General features: G+C 36.6%; 1 protein-coding gene across 4 annotated transcripts in view; it reads right to left on the bottom strand.

Moving 5' to 3' along the window:
* Positions 1 to 21,703, bottom strand: part of LOC145688479 (store-operated calcium entry-associated regulatory factor-like) — a 111,211-nt gene that overhangs the window by 88,675 nt on the left and 833 nt on the right. The gene's annotated exons all lie outside the window — the stretch shown is intronic.

The raw sequence follows: 21,703 nt of genomic DNA, 5'->3' as shown, positions 1-21,703 counted from the left end.
GCAAAACAATACAGAACCATCTCTTGAAACCACGATACAACCCAACTAATAAAATTTTCCATCTTCTCTTTCCTAGAAAGGCCTACCATTAGCATTTTGAAACACTTAAACGCATACCAACAGCAACTATGTATCACGCACGCCAGCAACTCATAAACTACCCATATCTGGCTTTTCTTTAAAATAAGCATCGTTTCTCTTTATCATTCATAATTCGAAGAAATGAAGACACACTAGCACTCCCCTTCCACTTGCCATATTCCAATGACAGTAGATTGAAGTTATTATTAGATACTGCGATCGCTTGACCAAGTAACAGCGAGCCAAATCTTTGGTATATTCTCATTTATGTGTGGATAAAGAGCACTGGAAGAAACAATGGAAAACGACAACGAATTGCTTCTACATTGTGAAATTGCATTCTTCCTGAAAATTGCAATTCATGATATTTATGACGTTTTGCCACTAATTTCGGCCTTTAATCATAATAATGAACAATTATTATCGAAAAATCCGGGACGCCAGGTAACCATGATGACTGGATATACGAGTCAGGCTTTTTTTTTTTTTTTTTTTTTTTTTTTTTTAATGTCAACATTGACAATTTCCATGTGCCAGTAGTTATGGTTTTCATGTGCTTAGATGGATTAAAAATTAGTTAAAATAAATTTGTTATAAAGTTCGAATTTGAAAGAAAATGGCCTCGGACCTTCACGTTAGACACCATCCAGGAATTGTCCTGGTGAGAATGAGAAAATGCAGGAAAAACCTCACTCAGGATGACTGGCTTGAGACACTGGTGCCCCCCCCCCCCCCAAAGGTCTGGTTTTTCTTCCAGTATTTATCGTTGGAAAATACAAATATGGTCTTTTCCCGACAGATTCACTCTAGCAGAGTCTAATCAAAATGTGTGGTACTTAATAGTACTTAATACAGACATATTTGAAGTGTGAATAGTTCTGTCCTTAGTTACTTGAGGCGGTCACTATAAGCCCCAAAGGAGCGAGAATATGATTCATTCATTGGACCAACAGCTGTAGGAAGGAGGGTGACGGCTCACTCTTTGAACTAAAAAGGTATATTTTAAAATAGTGTCCTAGAAAAAGGATATGGAAATGGATTTCGGGTCCTGAAACTTCAAGTATCTTTACCTTGAATAAAGAGAAATATAGAATCTTCAGCGCTCCTTACCGAAAAGCTCTCTGAATCCGAGACTTTTCTGTTGGTTGATTGATTGATGTGTATTTACGTTGTTTGTCAAATGCGATGCTTTACAGAACGAGAACTAGAGTTTAAAGTTGGATCTTAACCACTGTAGTACGTTCGATGCTTACTCACCGGGAATCAAAACACACAATCTCATGCATCAAAGATCAAAGATACGTTCACTAGCTACTAGATCAACAGAGAGAGCCATGACTCTTGGGGTTCAACACGGAAACATTAGGAAGGAACCAGGGATTCATTGTGACTTTTAATGGCATTTCTTCTTTCCTTGGGAAATAACACAAACCTTTATATGAAAGACGAAGTCCTGAATGAATAACTGATCGCACAGGCCAAACCGCTCAAGCAAGAAACTTGGAATTCGGACAGTAGATAAGATTTGTGACGTAGGGTATTACTAAGGAGGATTTCTTGGAAATTCGAAGAAAGAAAGGGGGTGGCCATCTCTCCGAATCCCTTAAGGATGGAGACTTGAAATTTGGTATTTGGATTTCTCATTTTAAATAACGCGTTTCAACGTATTTTGATACTTTAGTAAAATTGAGGAAAAAGAGGTGAAAAGAAAAGGTTACGGAGATTGCAATTATTATAATAATATATCAATATCTAAGAATTTTTAAAGGTTAGAAACATGAAATTTGGTGCATGGACTTCTCACTCAAAATAATTCAATACGTATTTCAGCGTTTTTGATATTTTACCTAGGAGGAAAGAAAAGGGATGGAAATTATTACTATTATTATTATTAAATGCCCATATCTCGGGATATCTTACAGTTAGACATATGAAAGTTGGTAGTTTAATTTTTCATTTAAAATAATTAAACATGTATATGAGCGTTTTTGCCACTTAACGTAGACGGAAAGAAAAAGAGGTGTGGGTGGTTCACTAAAATGCCTTTCGAGGTGTTTGGATCTCGTAACAGAGTTTTAGCTCAATCAAATTCTATATGAAAGAGATGAAAGGAAGAACGCGAAATATTGTGCCACAATAGCACGTAGGTGCATTTGTTATATCGTGCTAGGCCGTATGTAGAGCAAATTGGCGGTCTGGGGGCGAAGCTCTACCTAGGCGAAGGCTAGTATAACATAATTTTATTGTTGTTGTAAGCATAGCTATAATTATACTATGTTTCTAAGAACTGCATTTAAGAAATTACCTAATAGAGCCAATTTCCTAGTCCTAGTCTGGTCTAATGCTTTTCTTCTTTACAAACTCAATTATACCACTGCAATAGGGGTGTATTCGGACAAAATACCCTATTATAACGATATTGTGCATTCTACATGTAATTTTAAATATCATTTCTTGTATTTACGGGCAATAGGTGCTATTGAAATATGCACAAGCTAGTAGAAGAAGAAGAAGAAAATATGAAAAGAAATTAATTTCTTTTCTGATATTATTATTGATGTGTGTTATTGGTTGTCATAGAAACGAAAAACATGATATATAACAGAAGATCCATTTCGTAGAATCAACATGTACAATATTTAAAAGGTGTAAATGTTTAATTCTTTACGTATACTCTGTTCACTATCCTCTTATACAGTTTCAGAAACTCAAAGGCATGGTCCCTTTCCCCCAAAAACCGCAAAACAGCACTCCAATAACATCAGCGGACAACTGTCCCGCTGGCAAAACCGATCCATCAATGCTTGTACGACGTTGCCTTATGTCTTTTCAAATTCTAAGGGATGGTCAGTGACTGTTTTTCCTTCTTCCTTTTTTTCCTTTTTGTTCGGTCTTTTTTTAAATTCACAACACACTTTTCTTTTACTTTCTCGATAAAGTAAACTCAGATAAAGTAAACATTTTCCTGGAAACTAGAGCAATGTAACACTAAGCATAAACGTCCCCCTTGAACACTGATTATATACTATAGCAATAGAATAATTATAAGCGCTATATAAATAGTAACTATTGACTGTAGCAAAACCTAAGGGACGTACTGTAATAAAGCACTCTCCAATTTTGATAAACATTGAATCCTATTGGACATTGATAAGGGGCCGCGGTGGCTCAGTGGTAGAGCGTTCACCTCTGGTGCTTGGGGTCCCGGGTTCGATCCCAGCCCCCGCCAAGTGAACTTTGTGGTGGACAAACACCGTGTGCGTGGGTTTTCTCGGGGTTCTCCCGTTTCCTCCCACTTTCTTCATTCCACCATTTCATTCATTACTCATCATCACCGTCTCCTTTAGCCTAACCGGCATAAGCGTGGGACGTAAAAATCAAAGATTTCATTTCATTTTTTGGACATTGATAAACATTGAAAAAATGGACAAAATTCTGCTCTAGTTAAAATTGAAATTTGAAGGTGTAGTACTACAATTAATGGACCCTCTGAAACAATGGATTGAAGTCGAGATACGTTAATACGTTAATAATATATTTTGCAAGGTGTATGCTAAACAAGTAATATTTTCAAAGTAAGTATGTTTGATTTTAGAAGAAGACATTTCCATTTTGTTCAATAGCAAAAGCTTAAACTTCAGCAGCACCCTATTTATTGGCCTTTTTATATAGCAGTTGCAAGTCTGGTAAGGATTTCTACAAGTATGAAACAACCCAGGTGCGGATATATATATATATATATATATTTTGGTCTAGGAATTAATTCGTGCGGTTGGTACGCACACATTGAAGCTGTAGTACAAATACAAAATACATAAATACCTTAAGAAAAATATTGTCCATCGCTAGCCACCACTTTCGCCCATCTGTCAGGCAATGTACGGATTCCGTGGCGAAAGAAGTCCTCATCCTTGGAAGCGAGCCAGTCAGAGACCCATGTTTCGATATCTTCTGAAGAAGTAAACCGCTGTCCAATCAAATCGTTGTTCATGCAATCGAACAAGTAGTAGTCCCAAGGAGCAACGTCTGGTGAATACGGCGGGTGGGGTAAAACTTCCCCTCCGACATTTTCTAAATAGGTTTTGACCGGTTTTGCGACATGTGGGCGAGCGTTATCATGTTGAACAATAAGTTTATCATGTCTGTTCTCCCATTCTGGTCGTGTTCTGGCCAGAGCTTGCTTCAAACGCATTAATTGTCGTCGATAACGTTCTCCATTCATAGTTTCACCCGGTTGCAGCAGCTCATAGTACACCACACCTTTCATATCCCACCATATGCACAGCATAACTTTTGCACAGTGAATATCTCGTTTTGGTTGTGATGGACCTGGTTCACCTGGTTTCACCCAGGCCTTTTTTCGTTTAGGGTTCTCGTAATGGATCCACTTCTCATCACCCGTAATAATTAGATGCAGAAACCCCTTTCTGCTCTGTCGTTGAAGCAGCAATTCGCAAATGGTTTTTCGTCTTTCAACGTCTCTGTCTTTCAATTCATGTGGAACCCAATGTGACATCTTTTGAATCATTCCCATGGCTTTCAAGCGTTTGGAGACTGTTGTTTGATCAACGCCTAATGCTGCTGCAAGTTGTTCCTGCGTTTGACACGAATCCTGCTCGAGCAATGCTGTCAATTCTTCGTCTTGAAATTTTTTTGGCTGTCCAGCTCGCTCTTGGTCTGCCAGGCCGAAATCACCACTTCTAAACCGTGCAAACCACTTCTGACACGTTCGCTCAGCTAGAGCATGGTCACCATACACTTCCACCAAAATACGATGACTTTCAGTCGCACTTTTCTGCATGTTAAAGTAATGCAGCAGGACACCCCGCAAAAACACTTTATCAGGCACAAATTGCGCCATGTTCACTTCACTACAAACTGGTGTTGTTGACGCTTTAATCCACTGCCCTATACTACGAACGATACGCGATGACAGGGGTTTGCAACACATGTGTGGATACACGGAACTGTGGGACGCTCCGTTCGTTGCACCATCTCTTGTCCACCCGCACGAATTAATTCCTAGACCAAATTATATATATATATATATTTGATACTCGACAGAGTTTATCCCAGCGAAACCTTTTAAAATTTATTTCGAGACGAAATGAACAACCCTTTTGAAAATAAACTCTACAATTAATTTAAATATTTGCTTTACAAAATCTAAAACTTGTCGCAGCAGTTATTTTTGAGATAAGTTTCCGAGTTTTCCTTTAAGGACTTTATGAGATTATTTAAATATAAGCTTGTGTTGCTTTGATATGCACCTCATTCTCTCGAAACGAAACTTACCTACTAAGTCTTCTGTTATGTTTTCGATAACTTAATCTTCTTCCCATTCATACTCTATGTCTCGCTCAAATCAGTTTATTCCATTTAAAGTATCAATATTATACATTGTAAATTATTGCTGTTTGAAACGCACAATGTTACGTTAGAAGAAAATATTCTAGGATTAACACATAATTGGATAAAGAAAGTAATTTCAAGTGGATTTATTTTCTTTTAAACAAGAACATAATGTTTTGAATACAGGCTTTTAATACAGTAAAAATTGCCTTCAACAGGCCCCTTATTAAACTGAAATATTTCACGTCCCACCTCCCCAAAAATGTTGAATTCTCTTGATTAGTCGGAACCTGTGTTGCGAACAACGGATGTTAAAATATACCTTTTAACGGAAATTTTCAAGTTCCAAATGCAGCGTTTACAAAAGTTTTAGACATTCTGTGAGAGGTTAGGTATATTAACTACGTTGTCTGTAAAGATCTTCGTTTACTTGTTACCCTACATATTTAATCTTTAGTCCACCGCCATATAAGGCCCTAGATAAAGTGCAACTTTTTGAACGAAGTGCAATTTATATACTAATTTCCAAACCAATAATTATTTCTCTAGCTGGTCTAGAGACATGAAACAAGAAGCGTAATATACACAATAGATCAAAGGGAGCCAAAAGTAGAGGGAAGAACGCTGAAAAGTTCATAGCATTTACTTTTTATCTTGGCCTTGGAAAACGTATGTAGGCTTTTGTTTTACTTTATTTATTTATTTATTTTTTGTTCACTAAGTTTTATGTGTATTAATTTGTAGCATAACCAAGTACTGTAATTTAATACGGTATGTATAACATTTTATTTTTCTCACTATGTCCATTATTTATTTATTTTATTTATTTTTTATTTTATTTTATTTATTTATTTGCATAGATCTATCTCAGTTAACTTTAAAACCTTTAAGGGAAATTTTTACGAATCCTGTTTAATTTCACTAGTCAGGTTTTCCTATATGCTTATGCCAGAAATGTTTATTTACTTCTGTGAATATATTTATTCACAGGTACTTGGCGCATTCTATATATATATGGATGTAGATGAATTTTAATTTCACATTCTGAGCTGTTTCAACCCGAAGAAACCAAGTATATTCAAGAAGCCATGGATACTTGCGGAGTGAAAAGATTAAAAGCGAACTTGTGTTTATCAATACTAATTTCAGTTCAATTTCAAAGATCATAGAAGATAAGAGGAGCGATGACTAGACTTTGTAGTACATTTGAGCTATTTGATTCAATAACGAAACACGCTCCGCCAAGACCAATCGGACAAACATTTTTTCGAAAAGCACAGTCAATCGACGAGAAAAATCCTGACACAAAATTCTTGTGTAATGCAAATAAAGTGTTCCTGGGAACAACGACGCACGAATTACAGATTTATCGGCAAATAACATTGCTTCTTTGAAATACTGTCCCTTAACGACCTGTGACAAGGAAGGAACATTTTCGATGTACAGTAATGTTTTGACTGACAAAAGCAGACTATTGCCAAAAACTACCGAGAACTAGATAGTTGTCTATTGTAGCATGAAGGCATCATAGCTGTACACCAAGTATATGTAGTTCAAGTAATATAACTTTTTCCTTTAAAGATAATCAAATTTCTCATTTAACTTTAGTTTTCGATTGGTGCATATTTATCCTTTTCAGTGCATATTTTCGTGATTTTTAGCGCATATTTGCATGCATATTTTGCCTTCTTTAGTGCATATCGATCCGAAGTCTAGTTATGATTCATGTATCAATAAAACAAAGTTTGAGAACTAAGACTGGGATAAACTAGAGTTTCCCACCAGACTCGTGAAATTTATCGTCTCGTCTCGATTCTAGTCTCGAAAATGAGACAACAATGATCATTTTTCTAATCTCGTCTCGAATTTAAAAGATATTTCTCATCTCGGGAGCAACACTAGTCTAATACTATATATCCTAACAATAAATTACGCTTAATTAGCCGTGTAGGAAAGACGTAGAATTAAAGCAACACTAGGAAAAATTCTAGGAACTAGTGAAAAAATATAAAATAAAAAAGTTCCAGTAGCATTTGGCTGAAATATATATTAGAAATGAACACCTGCGTGCATTCATGTTATTGTACTTTTGTTATAATTATGAAGGTTTATTTCCTGGTCTGCACAATTCCAATTGCTTGTTTCTTGAAGTCATTACGGATTCATTAGTTAATAAAAGAATCATATGTGCTCATTTAAAACCTACTTAGGGAATCTGTAGGACAAACGTAATATTTAAATATGGATAATAATAATTATTATCAATCACTAACGACTTCTCTATATATTAGCAGTTTTGCAACCGTTGTATACAAAATTCCTTGGTATTATGTTTTAATTTTTTTTTAAAAGAAAAAGACCTCTAGAAAATAACACAAAAGGGAAAATGTGGCAACAACAGATCTGTCACCCTCACTGACTTTCCTTCGACCAGCCATAAATAAGCCCCCATACTGAGTTTGGTGACATCCTACACCACCCGCGGTGTGTCGGCATCGGACAGCAACTGTATACCAGGATAGCGGACGTACTATACTATAATAAAAAAGGGTAATATCAAGATGGAGTGTTTAAGTGGATTTTAGTAAAAAGTAGCAGGCTAGATTATAATTATTGGGACTGTGGGCTGAAGTGTAATACTGAAAATACAAAAATAAGTACAGTGCTTAAATTTTATGTGGTGGTTCCTTACAAGGATTTTTGAAAATGAAATGAAATCTTTAAGTTTTACGTCCCACGGTTATGCCGGTTACGCTAAAGGAGACGGTGATTATGAGAGATGAGTGAAATGGTGGAATGAAGAAAGTGGGAGGAAACGGGAGAACCCCGATAAAACCCACGAGCACGGTGTTTGTCCACCACAAAGTTCACTTGGCGGAGGCTGGGATCCAACCCGGGACCCCAAGCACCAGAGGTGAACGCTCTACCACTGAGCCACCGCGCCCCCAAGGATTTTTGACTAGTTGTGTTGAAGTATAGTAGGCACACTTCAAGAACGAAATAACGTTACTTAATAGACTAGTCTACTGACCAGGACCTTTAGATTGATTTTAAGATTACGTAGCCTTTTTAGCAAATCAAGCAACACGGAGTATATTTTCTTAAGGAGTAAGAGAAAAATTTACAGAAACACTAGCTGAACCTGCGCTCTCTACACAGCGCATCATTCGCATATGAGCATAAATCTCCTCATTCCTTACAACATCTGTACATGTCCCTTTACAGACACAAGTAAAAGACGTATTGATTAAAAAAAGGCAAGGGGTATCATAAAGGAGAGATTTTTTTCGATTATTTTTTCCCAATATCTCGCACCGTTTGCAAGATTTGAGCCTGCTTCCGGTTGGAGTTTCTAATTCATGTATGACCAGTATTTTCTTTCTTCTTACATGCAGTATGTAATAAGCAAATACATTACATACACAATTAATTGTAATGTCAGTTATATATGGTGTTCATTGTCCAAAACACTCCCCCCCCCCAAAAAAAAAAGGTTCATTTTAGACTGGAGAAATGGTTATCCTTTCTTTTCCATTTATATTTGGCCATGAAACAAACGCCTGAGTCATATACAACCCCTATATACAACAGTGTGATGTTGGAATGTATAATGCTTAGGATGTGATGCTTTAGTTTTTTTTTCAACACTTCCAATGTACCCGTAAAAATGTAATAAAGAAATAGTGCCCATGATTTTTAAATATTCAATTAGAACTGGACAATCTATATGAAATTTGCAATCGATCAGTGAAAACGTCATCTTTCTAGAGCCTGTAGTTTCCAAGATCTCATTTTCGAAAGGACTGCCCATAAACATATAAACGTAGTTTAAAAGAGCTCCAAAGATGGCAGCACAATTCATTTGCATTTATTTCGGAGAAGGCTTATTAAAGGCAAAGGCCTTTGAACAATAATTTAAAAGGATAAACTTTGTGCAAAATACTTCTTTAAGTAATTTATTTAAAGTACACTCTTTTAAAAATATTTCTTTTGTTATAAACGTGAAATCACAAATAACCGCAAATCAAAGGTTTGAAAGCTAAGGTCATAGGTTAGAGCTCGGTTGCTCTTAATTGGTACTGTAGCATTTTAATAGATAGATTAAAATGAGTGTTACCGGAAGTGAAAGTATACATGAAGAAGGTGGTAATATAGAGTTACCACGTACGATTTCAGCAATGAATGTGGCTGATCTTATAAAACAGTTAGGTCAGCAACTGGCCTACCAAATGGAACAAATGGGTCAACAAATGTCGCAGCAACAGAAGCAAATGGATAACAAGCTAGAACAAATACAACAAAATATACTAAAAGTAAATGTGTGACGGAGGACTTAGGCATTAGGAGAAAGGAGTTAAACCGTGGCAAGAGCATACACGATGATTTCCCAATTGTGGCTTTGGTGAAAGGTGAAGAATTTACGAAGCAGGCGATCAGAGAACGTCCACCTATTGAGTCTCCAAGTCATGTAGCCTGTCGCCACTCATCAACTTCGAGAAGTGACGGATGAAGAGGTGCAAGGCCTGACGAACACTGAGTCCGATGTGGCTGATCTAGAAATAGGATTGGATTCATCTCGTCAGAAAATGGAACAAACAGGATTTCCATTTAGTTCGACTGAATTATTAATTGAAGCAGAGTTAGACATTCAGTTGGTGGAAGACCGGGATAACGATGAGGAAAATAATGAAGAAGCTTCTTCTAGGCAACGTGGCCCAGGATCTTCACAAACTTCATGCCGCTGGATTGATGAGGAACACTTAATGGACAATGACACTGAAGATGAGGATGTAGAAACGAAAGATCCTAAGTTGATTCATTCATTGTGGGAAACATGTATGAACAGCTTACCTTATTTGAAATCACGAACACGAAAATGCTTGGAGCATTTACCGAATACGGAGCAATGCATTATCAATTGTACCGGTAATGTAACCGAACCTAATTACAGAGGAAACAGAAACCGTGGTATGACAGACTACCGTGAATATCGTGTAAGGGAAAGGTACAGCCCTGTTAGGAGTTACGACATTTCGCCACCAGTAAAACGAATGAGAACTGAACCTAATTTCACCGGTAATAGAACTGAACCTAATTTCAGACGCAACAGAAATAGTAATCGCACAACATTTAGAAATCAGGCAAACAGTAGATCTAAGTTCCGTCGAATTGGATTTCGTAATAGTTTCCTAAATGGCAGAAATTCTCGAAATAAGAACCAAAGTACTATTAAAGTAAATGACACGCCGTACTACATTCGTAACTGTGTAATTCAATGCAACCTAACTGAACTCTTTGGTAATGTAACTTAAGTTACTGTTGTAGTATCCGAGAAAACCATATTCAATTGATTTTGTGTTAGTTTACTGTAAATATTGCAATGATTTCATTTGTTATTCATATTTCGTTTGAATTCTATACATATAGTCCTGCATATACGAGGGTCACTACGTAAGTTTTGAGAGACGCATTGTTGTGGCACAGTATTTGAATTCCAAAAATTGCGTTCGGTAGTGGTATCCAGGGCGAAGAAGCAAAGCAAGTTTCAACTCGCCTCGCTTATCGGCGTGGCCGTATCGCCTTTACTTGTTTGTTTATGTGAGCAGTATTCGGTTGTCTAGAATGGAGCTCGAAAGGGAACATTTTCGGGCAATGATCCTTTACGATTTCAAAAGCGGTTTGAACGAGACACAAAGCCTTAACCGTTTACAGGGGGCATTTGGGGACCTTGCTCCTTCCCGTGCTACAATTTTTCGGTGGTTTGGTGAATTCAGAAAAGGCCGGACATTGCTTAAAGATGAAGAGAGAGCTGGACGTCCGGCAACAGCTGTGTCAGATGAAAACATTGCCGCTGTGGAACAAATGATTCGAGAAAATCCTCGAACAATTTTCAAGGACATTGAATCTACAGTGAACATTGGATCGCCAGCAGTAACAAAAATTCTTCATGATCATCTTCGGCTCAGGAAGGTTTTATCTCTTTGGGTGCCTCACACTGACTGAACAGCAGAAGCGCATGCGTGTAAAATGGTGTGAAGAAATGCTTGCAAGATTTGATGGAGGCAATTCTCGACGCGTCTCTGACATTGTTACTGGTGATGAGACTTGGATCTGTCAATTTGACCCTGAAAATAAACGCCAGTCTACAGTTTGGATTTTTCCAGACGAAAATCCACCCACGAAAGTGAAGCGACCGCGAAGTATGGGGAAGAAGATGGTAGCAACTTTCTTCTCTAAATCTGGCCATGTTGCAACTGTTCCACTTGAAGAACAAAGGACTGTTACTGCTCAGTGGTAAACCACTGTTTGCCTAACAAAAGTGTTCCAGAAGGTTCGGGAACGGCGTCCAAGAACTGGATTGCGTGGGATCCTGCTTCATCATGACAACGCGTCCGCACACACGGCCAACATCACAATTCAGTTTTTAGAATCTACAGAGGTCAAACTTATGACCCATCCGCCGTATAGCCCTTACCTGGCCCCGTGTGATATATTTATGTTCCCCAGGATCAAAGATCGCATGCGTAGGAAGAGATTTTGCAGCCCTGAAGAAGCTGTAGTGGCTTACGAGAATAAACTTTCAACACTTGAAGAAAAAGACTGGCAACACTGCTTCCAAAAGTGGTTTTCGAGGATGCAAAAGTGTGTACAGTGTAATGGTGAATACTTTGAGAAAATGTACGTGTTAAATTGATTTGAAGTATGTAATTTATTCCACTTCTCAAAACTTTCGTAGTGACCCTCGTAAAACCATATTTATGTATTAAACAAATCAATCCTAAGGTTTTCGAACTAATGGATGTGAAAACTGGTAAACTTTTGGGTTTACGTAATATTGATGAACTAAAATTATGGCGTCCCTCAAAATATACTAAAAGTAAATGAATGCAGATAGTTAAGACATTGGTTCCTTCTGAAGTTGTATCCAAAATTAACATGAATGACATTTAATCTTTAAATTAATACTTAATATGATGATTTCTTTATTTGAGTTAATTTTTATGATGTTGATTATTTTATTTCGTTCTAAACATTGTCGGTATTTCATTTATAATTTGTACTTCGTTTGAAGATATCTATATATATTGTATTTAATCTTCTCTCTCGTACAAAAGAATAATTATATGAATATCACGGTAATATCTTTTTCAAAACTTCCTAATTATGCCCGAATGAATAATATAGCTTTTGTTAACTTGTAACTTGCAATAAGTATTCATGACATCGAAATGAAAAGCTTAATTAGGACTCAAAAGTAAATAACTCGTATACCATATTTTGAATGCACCTTCTCATTTCGTCGATGAATTTTATGAATAATTTAAAATAAAATTAATTATGAAAGTTAAAATAAATATGAAAATATTATTAATATAAAATGAATATGATATATAATTATATGAATTGTATTTTTTATGTATATGAGGGTCATTCAAAAACTTAGGTAATTATTATGTAATATTTAACGGTCCAGGATTATTTTTTTTTAATTGTAAAAAAAGGTCCTATTGTTCGAGCGCCATTATATATAACGATATTGTGTATTCTACATGTAATTTTAAATATCATTTCTTGTATTTACGGGCAATAGGTGCTATTAAAATATGCACAAGCTAGTTAGAAGAAGAAGAAAATATGAAAAGAAATTAAATTTCTTTCGTTTTTGATATTATTATTGATATCAGACATGATAATCTGATGATATGTGTTGTTGGTTGTCATAGAAACGAAAAACATAATATATAACAGAAGATCCATTTTGTAGAATCAACATGTACAATATTTAAAAGGTGTAAATGTTTAATTCTTTACGTACTATAATAAAAAAAGAGTAATATCAAGATGGAGTGTTTAAGTGGATTTTAGTAAAAAGTAGCAGACTAGATTATAATTATTCGTACTGTGGGCTGAGGTGTAACACTGAAAATACAAAGTACGGTGTTTACATTTTACACCGAAAGAACATTTTCATACAGAGCATCATTCGAAAGAACATTTTCAACACTAAAAAGGTTAAAGACATGGCTACGATCCCGGATGGGTGCAGATCGACTTAGCGGCCTGGCACTACTATATACGCACCGAGACAAACGTAAATTACGATCGTGTCATCGACAGATTTTCCAGGAACAAGAAAGGACGTACTAGATTTGAATTTGTGCTGTAACTTTCACAGAGATGGACTGCAAGGTGACTAAGGCCGTTGTGTGATTTCCACCCGTCATGGTTTTGGCCCGTAATTATTTTCAATTCCTTGGGTATTCCCCAAAAGTCATGAGTATGAGTCTAGCGTTGAACTCCTTCTATGTATCTGAATCCCAAACAAAAGCAAGAAAGATGAACAAACTCGAAAAAGTTTTTGAAATTGCTTTTTTAAAAATATTTAACTGAAAAAAAAGGGCACAACTACAATCGCAAAAAAAATGTGTACCGGTATATAAACTATATTAAACTTTTAATACACAATACACATGATATTTGTTTAAGGTCCCATGGTTGTGCCAGGACGGCTAAAGGAGACGTGGACCTACTGATTATAGTGGAATCCGAACAACTTTTTTCGTTCAACTGTAACCCCACGGGGAATCGAACCCGGGATCACTCGCACCAAAGGCAAGCATATTAGCCATTAGATCAAACCCTATTATATCTGAGATTAAAGAAAAACCACAAGTTTGTTTTTCTTTCATCTCAGATATTTTTGTACTTTATTCTCCATTGGCAATTTCGTTTAAAGGTGAGAATTTTTCAAAATTAAATTTTAATTTGCATTTTTTTTTTTCAAATAGCCTATCTGATATTGTCAAATAATATCGCCAGTCGGAATGTTAAAGGAAATATAGTTTGTGTGCAGTAATGAACAAAAACATCACTTTGGTTTTACATTTCAGATCTTGTTTCCTTCATTTTGTTTTTTTACTATTTATCATTATAATGGCTTATATTGTCATTCTATATAATTGTAATTCATATTTTAATTCATGTAAAATTTATACACATTTCGTGCTAGATCATCTGACAAAATTTCCGTTGAATTTGTGTAAGAGAAAGTTTAGTATTGATATTTTTATTATTACATTATTTGCAATATTTTATTGAATAAATTGTGCATTTGCCTTCGTAGTAATTTATATGGTTAAGAAGTACCTGCAATATATTATATTTATATAGGATTTATATTCACAATTCATTTCTTTATATGTTATGCTGTAGTTTAATTTCAAACTGTCGCTCTGGGTTACTGCTGGTAGTACAGTACAAGGTTTAGATGCAGTGAGGATTAGTATTATGTATTCGGAAATGTATCCATTTTATTCTCCTGTACTCGATCAGTGCCCTAAAGTGCGCAGGCTAGTTCTTTTAAGGCAAAAATCATAACATTCTTATTTCCGGGGAAAGCCACGAAATTCATATTTCGGCAATCACTACTACGGGGAATAATCACGGAACCACTAAGCCTACTTGGAGTTCAGTTTGATTTCTTTTTAATTTTCAATTTGCTGAATTATATCTGATATTAATAGAAATGAAAGCAATATGTGAAGATTGCTTCCCTATATTTTGGCCCAGTTGGAACAATGTGTGCCATATACTATTAAACATCACTTTATTATTAATTATTGTATTATTTTATTATACAAAGAAATTTACATAGAATTATCATAATGTCTTTTGTTACTTGTTGACATTTATGCATAGTATATTTTCAATAATAAATTAAGACACAGAATCTCATAAACATTCAATAAGTATACATTTACATGGGTCAATTCATATACGATATTGCATAATAGTAATGTAGTAGTATATACACCTATATTTATATATTTATATTAATCGACATGCTCAAAAGAAAAAGGAAATCAATTTAGTTAATCAAAAGGTTACAAAAATATATTTTTTATATTATTAATTAGTAGCAATTGCGTGAGTTTGGTGAGAGGAGGGTGGTTACAGAAGGAAGATTTCTTCCAGTGCCTTTCCCGGTGGAAGCGTTCCTAGCATCGCTGCTACGTTCCCTCTTTGCACAGTCATACTTAATCTCTGTATAAGAAAGGCTGAAGCTCGAGTGTCGCCTGTTTTGAGAGTTATTCGGCGCCCAACTTCTTTAATAAAATTTAGTCCTTCATGACCCCAGGACCCACAAGTTTCGATGGCGATGGTGATGAAGTGGTATTTTTCCAGGAGGTTGTTATATTTTCGTCTCTTTTCAGATTCTCTACGAGTTGCGACCATCCCAGCTTTTGTGGAAGAAGTAGGAAGATTAGAGGGGGCTAGAGTATCGGCACAAGTGAAATCCCATATTAAAGCCTTCCCTCGTTTCCATGGCACCAAAGACATTCCATCAGGTCTCTTGCCGTCAGAACGACTACACCCCATTGGCTCTCTCACGGAAGGCGTTCCAGAAGAGATGAGGGCTCTCATGATGAGGTCATTAACATCTGAGTGGCGAGAGTATCTGCCAGCACTGTGGAGACATGAGAGTCCATGTATACCCTTCTTATCCACTAAACTTCCGCAAGCAAGGCACCGATGTTGTTCGCAGACATCTGCTCCCAAACGTAACGCACAAGCGATTCGATAACTTATGTTGGGAAGATGCAGCCCTTGGGATGGAGATGGAATAGCCTGTACCCAGGCACCTGCTTTAGGGGATGAAGTAGCTAGAAGACGTGCCTTATCCTCAGGATTGCCGGAGGACTGAAGAAGAGAAGAAAATCTGGAGTTGATAAGAGAAGCGTCCCATGAAGATTGTAAACTTCTCTTCTCAAGATCAGGTAGAGCAAGTCCGCCGCACGATCTCCACTGGGAGATACAATCATTAATCTCAGCTTCAGAATCTTGATGAATATGCTGGCGAAGAAGAGAAGTGATCAATGGCATAGAGCTATGAATGGAAGAAAGGAAAGACGGAGTGGCCAAATCAAGGACTCGACGAATACCTAGACCTCCGTGATCCACTGGGAGAGATGCCTGTATCCATGGCCTATCCGTAAGAGAGCAGTTGAGAAGACATTCTAGGCCAAGTTGGATGGAATTATCGTATTGATTCAGAAGATCTGTCTCGCGCCAGGATGGAGAACTACGAAGGAAATATAACACAAAATGTTAACATTTTGTATTACTCTTTATTCATGTATATTTTTGTTATATATTTTTGCGTAGACCGAGTCTGTTTTTTCATCTGTTGTCCCGCAATTGTTATTCAAAATATAAATGATTACAGAAAATTGCACTCTATTTCGTTAAAATGACTGCCATCGTCAATACAATATTTTTTTTTGTGCAAGTACTGGGTAAGACAGCGCATCTGATACAGTGTGGTGACTAGTGAATCATGACACCGCCATGCCTCCGAAATGAAAGCGCGTATTTAATTTAAATCTATAGAAAGAATATACTTTTATTATTATTATTTAAAAAAAACACAAATTCGGGTACCAAAATGGAATATTGGAATCATTGAGTTGAGTTGATTTTGAGTTTTACGTCCCGTTCAGCAGCGAGGCTATATGAGACGTGGACCTACTGATTAACGTGGAATCCGAACCACATGAGCTCTCGCCGGGAATCGAACCCGGGCCTCCCACGCCAAAGGCGCGTTCGCTAACCGCTTAGCCACGGAGGAGCTCGAATCTTGGAATCAGTTTTGCACCCCCCACTCTCCAGTCCCGCATTCATAAGCCTCCGATTCTTGCAAAGAAAAATTCTGGTTACCTTGAGGGTGCAATCATCTTTGAGGAAGAGAACCCCCCCCCCCCCAAACGATCTTTCTGGATCCGCTAGTGGCTTGAGAAGGCTTTATATCTGTCCGACCGAGTGTCCCCATCAGAATCCAACCCGGGATCGTTCGCATCCAAGCGAGAGCGTTAACCAGTACACTAGGCTTCTTTATACATTTGTCCTCTTCTATAAAGTTACAAGATCTTACTCGTAAATCTCCCCAATCCTAATTATTATTCTGAACTATCATAATGTGCCAAAACTAGGGTGCTGGTTAAGTTTAGATATACATCTTGAAAAATGTACATGTAAAATGTAATACTCATCATTCAGACATGTTTATAAGGAACAAATTAATGCTGCTGACGGCAGGATTAAATAGTAGGTATTACAGCTTTACTTTATGTTTACAGGTGTAGGATTACTAATGTAAAATCTTTATAAGTACTTAGCAATGGTTAAAACAAGTGAATGCATATGAAGGATGACTGTATTCGATAGCTGATAATTAGTACCTACTCCAATCTTGCACATGTAAGGTCTCCAGTGTTACTTACTTAACAAAATATAGCTGAACGAGCGAAGGAGGTTAGAAGCTTTGCAGAGCCACTTTTTTTCCTACCTCTATCACAATTTAAACAAAAACAAGATACTCGGTTCTGGAGCCACGAAACGAGTTGGGGGAGATACTAAATGCCATTCTTACCGCTGGCGGAAGGCAAAGTTCTAGAATACAGGTCCCCCAGCTGTAATAAAGACAGAAAACAAAGTACCCAGCGGGACTCTAACCCACCATCACTCGCTAACGCTAGCTCGGCAACGCTATCTAAATTAAAAATTAAACTTTGGTACAGAAAGGAACGAACCTGACTACTAACCTATAAAGGGGGACCTGTGTCCTAGAACCATTCCCTGGTGGAATATTTTTGCACAGTATACAAAAGCAGTATATTATGTTTCAGGGTTGGCTGGTTTAAACCAGCTGGTTCTTTCAACAAACGAACAAACAAACAAAAAACTGGTTCAAACCAAAAAACGAAAAATGTTAGTAAAAGTGTAAGTAATCGTAAAATCTTGATGAATACACATTTGTGGGTTAGGCCTATCAGTTTTACTTCCGTATATTATTCGTATTATATTCAGACCTAAATTCCCTATTCATTACCCAAAGAGATTATACTACAATAGCAACTTTATATATATACCTATATATATATATAAGTTTATAAATGTTTCTTTTGTGATTTTTTATAGTTTGTTATTATTGTCGTGCAATTGCAGTCAAAGAAAAATTCTATATATTGTTTAGTTTTTTAATAATGTTTACTATTGATAAAATACATCGAATTGCAGTACATTTTTTTTGGGGGGGGGGGGGGGAGTGAGTCATACAAACCCCACGAGAGGCATTTATTGAAATCAGAAGTATCTTTGGTATCTATTTATGTATAAATGGGTCAGAGCCAGTAGACTCAAATAATTCGTATCTTTATTCACTTTTCTTACTGATATGCAAATTAAAAAAAATGAAATGAAGAGTTCTACGTCCCACGTTTATGACGGCTAGACTAAAGTAAATGGTGATGATGAGAAATGAATGAAATGGTGGAAAGAAAAAAGTGGGAGGAAACAAGAGAACCCCGAGGATACCCACGCACACGGCGTTTGTCCACCACAAAATTCACTTGGCGGGAGCTGGGATTGAACCCGGGACCCCAAGAACCAGAGGTGAACGTTCTACCCCTGAGCCACCGCGTCCCCGATATGCAAATTAAGTCGTCGTATTTCTTTAACTTGGACTAATAAAAGTCGTAGTGAACTAACTTGGACTAAATTAGTTCTTCTGTACTTTGCAGTATTTTGAAATTGTCCATATGTAATACTGTATAATGGTTTCACTTGTGCAACTGTTTATCTTTTTGTCGTTCTGAAGTAACTTGACAATTATATTAACAAACATGTAAAGATTAGTACAACGCATTTTTAACAGCAGTCCTTCGTGAGTGATTCGGCAGACGTATCGCATTTGTAGGCAATTAGTCCCGACTTAGAGGACAATTTCTCTCGGATGTAAGCCGAAAAGTGGCTTGGATTCTGCTTTAAGCTTATGTGTACCCTTCCAGCATGAACTTAGGTAATTTCGTCACCAAAATATTAGCATGTAGGTAATTTCGTCACCTAAAATTTTGACGTAGTAAATTCGCCACCGGTAATTTTGTCACCTAAAATGACCAGTGTCTTATTGAACATGACACAATGAATAAACTCGAAAAACTTTTTGAAATTGCTTAGATTATTAAATTAATAGTTACATATTATTTTAAATATTATGTCTGAGATAAGAGAGAAAATTTTCGGTAATTCTATCACAGAAATATTAATTAGCATGGAAATTTTGTCACGGTTATCTTTTCATCTTTCTTGAACTAAGTAGAGACAAACCAAGTGACCAAAAAGCTTACCTGATCTTAATCAAACTTGGAAAGCAATTCAGTTGGTATTGTACTCTGCAAAATCGAAGTTTCGGATACTCGACGCAAGAACAAACACCAGTAGAAGATCATAATGCCAGCTTCAGTAAATGTTAAAAGCACAGGCAAAATGGGCCCCTAATGAGTTTGTATATTACTATTTACAAATTTTATGTTTTGCCAATATCAAAATTTCTAAACAGAAAATAGTAAAGAAAATGTAAGTCGTTATAATACCATAAGCGTTTTACATGTTCATTTTCTACTGTGCATCACATTAAATGAAACACCAAGCAAAAAAAATCTGTCAAACTTTTAGTTCCAGCGTTATACGCTAAACACAAAGACTGGAGCCGTTTCTGCAAAGTCTGAAACGATCTTTTAGTTTTCTTTTTTGGTGGTGCATCTTGATGAAGCATAGTTGAAACTGTTGCTTCATCTTGTTGAATTCCACGAATAAACCTCCAAATAGTTGGATGGGATATTCCTACTAGTTGATGAAACTTCTGGTTCCATGATTCACAAATATTATTTGTCCTAGGATTTTTGTTCAGGGTGGCTTGGTGAACATTCCAGGTGTCTGGGGGATAAGGAAGGAGCACATTACGTAAATGAACATTTCCAGATCGAGTCTTAACACGGCGATATGTGCCGGACACGTAAGTACTATCAAAATAGTCTAGAAGTTCCAGCTCTTCCTCCGAAGCTTCCTAACTTAGTATTTGTATTCCTCGATGCACATCCGCTATAGGAAGAAATCCGTTCATATTTCCGCAAAACAGACGAAAATTTTCATCGTTCTTCTATCGTTCTGTGAGTCCAAATTCTTGAACCTATGGCCATCAAAGCCTATTGCCATTCTTGGACCTATGGCCATTTGAATCTATGGTCCAAATTCTTGAACCTACGTACATATGGCCATCAAAGCACATTTTTTCTCCTCCTCGTGTAGTAGGTATAATCTACGTGCCTCAAAATAACTTCAATCTAATAAAACGATCACAATGAACTACACTCTGTATAGAACTTCACTCTACACTGTGAGCATTTCTGTTCTCGGTAATAGTTAAGAACAGCTACTTCTCATCTCCCGTGCACGAGGATACATCTTACTGTTGCAGTACCTAAACACCCTAAGTACAAGGGCAAGAACTCAGTCTATTAAATACTTTTTAACATCCTAGATAGTCATTGAATAAGTCCTGAAAGTATGGCGTTTCTCGTCCTTCCCTAAATGGGAAGTACGGCTCCTTAACTATAACCCTGTTCTTAAATAGCAAGCAGAGCAAACACACCTGAAAGATGTGTAATTGGCTGAAACTGGGAAACATAAACAAATCTTTGTCTCTGATTGGTCGAATACCTGTCCACGCTATTTAAAGGAAACTTCCAGGTATATTTGTTTTATTTTTTCTTCCTTTATATAAATTTGTTCTCTTAACAGATTTCCAATTACTATTTACCAATGTTTACTCAGAGTTGAAATATAATATTCTTTCAATGGACTCTTTTCACCTGATGTAGTCAACATGGAGGAAGGTCCAAGAGCTTAGACTCACAGAATAATACAAGAACGATGAGAATTTTCGTCAAATTCTGATATTGGCAAATCCTAATATTTGCAAATAATGATATAAAAACCCGTTATAGGCCCATTTTGCCTGTGCTTTTAACATTTGCTGAAGCTGACATTATGTTCTTCTACTGACGAAATTACAGTGTAAAAATTTCCGTGACGAAATTACCTACATGCTAATATTTTGGTGACGAAATTACCGGTGACAAAATTACCACCGCCCTTCCAGCATAACCCAACTGTTGCATAATAACACCAAGGCGAAACAAATTTGTTTCTGTCCATATATGATACAAATACATAGAGCAAATTAATTAAACCCAAAAAAACGTTTTTTTTAATAAAAACCATGGTTTTTGCCAACCCTGTTATGTTTGCAAGTGTAGCGTTACTATTACTATACGAATTCGTATCATTGCGAAACCCCGTATGTTGTTGCAACTTTTTGCTTACTTGCACACCCGACAGTGCTGACGCACTTACTCCCTTCGAACTTATC

This window comes from Thermobia domestica, chromosome 6, assembly GCF_964235325.1.
Source record: "Thermobia domestica chromosome 6, izTheDome1.hap1.1, whole genome shotgun sequence".
Classification (NCBI taxonomy): Eukaryota; Metazoa; Arthropoda; class Insecta; order Zygentoma; family Lepismatidae; genus Thermobia; species Thermobia domestica.
The sequence above is the reverse complement of the archived record's forward strand: the minus strand, read 5'-3'. Positions and strand labels throughout refer to the sequence as shown.